Genomic DNA, 1,568 nt, shown 5'->3' with positions numbered 1-1,568 from the left:
TCCAGAGCCGTACCTTCGGATTTAGGGAATACCAAAATATCCGCATATCTTACGGATCCGGCAATGTCAATGCTATAAACCTCTTTTTTGTTGGCCCTACAGACCTTGCAGATCCCTGGTTGCCCGAAACAGCCTTCTCCACGCCTGCCTGTCTTGGACTACTCCTTTCCAGTTTGCTGCATGCAGCTCTTTCGCATCTTTGTAGATTCTGCCTATCCATCTGGTTTTTGGCCTCCCACGTGGTCTCTTGCCTACTATATTTTTACTTATTTTTCACTTTTCCACCCTGAAGCGTTTAAATTATCTTCGTCACCTACTTCCTTTTGAAACCCGCAGACTCCTGGTAACTTCCTTAATACTCCCCTACTTTGACTATTTCTGTGTGGTTTACGGGGATGTCTCTGGGGATCTCGAAGCAAATTTAAAACGGTTAATTAATTGCTTTGTACGATTCATCTTTGGGGTCCCCAGGGACGCCTCTGTCACCCGATTTTATGAAGAATTGAAGTGGGTTTACCCCTCCTTCCGTCGTAAATATTTCCTTGCTTCCTTTCTCTACCTAGTTTTCCAATCCCGCCGTCCATCGTACATCTCAGATATCCTTCAATTTAATTTCTCAGTGCATTCCCGCAATACCCGCTCACGGCCTTCAGACTTATTTGTAACAGCCCATCGAACCGCAGCCTTTGGTAGATCTTTCCTCATCCGTTCCTTTTCCTTATGGCATTCTATTCCCTCCTTTATTCGTAGTTCAGACATCCTTTCAATCTTCAAACCCCGTATCTTCGACTACCTTCTGTCCATCCAATTCTGGAAGAATAGAAATTGAAAGTTTCAGAAAAGCTTAATGTATTTTCTGTATTTTATGTCTTAGATTTTCGTTTATAATTGTAAATATGTACACAAGCAGAAATTATATCTGTTCATTTATTACTTTTTAGTTTAATTGTATTTGAATTTTTATTTCCTTTTATTTACTATCAGAAGTCATCTTATGTTTTATGATATGACAAGTGGTTTCATTTTATTTGTTTTATCATTATTTTATATATTCTGCTAATTATGGTTGTTTAATTGTTTATTTTTAAATTCATTGTATTTTTTTATTTTATGACATCTTGTAATTTCATCTCTATTTTGTAATTTAAAGCCTTATTCTGACGCCTGTAAATTATTCTAAAGGGATTAATCCCAGAATAAATAAAGATTATTATTATTATATTGGCATTATTGTTGTGTAGGGCCCCTGATGGATTACTTCAAGCCACATGTCCCACCTATCCTAACCTCCTGGCCTTCATATCATGGGACATTGACTGATCAGTATCTGTAAGCAGTTCACTGTTGGTTCTTCTCGTCCACATATTAAGAATCCGATTCCAGATCGGAGGAATTTCCCTTCAAATTTCTCGATTCTGCTTTCTAGGGTACCTGTTAGATTCCAGGTCTCGCAGCCGTATCTCAGAACTGGCTTTATCATGGCATCGTATAATCTTAGCTTCAGAATTTAGAAAATAAAAACATATCTGGTCTTTTGAATATAGTTTGAAGATCTCTCGTAGTTTTTT

Source organism: Halyomorpha halys, unplaced genomic scaffold, assembly GCF_000696795.3.
Source record: "Halyomorpha halys isolate HHAL.00 unplaced genomic scaffold, Hhal_1.1 Scaffold1108.1, whole genome shotgun sequence".
Classification (NCBI taxonomy): domain Eukaryota; kingdom Metazoa; phylum Arthropoda; class Insecta; order Hemiptera; family Pentatomidae; genus Halyomorpha; species Halyomorpha halys.
This window is presented reverse-complemented; position numbering follows the sequence as displayed.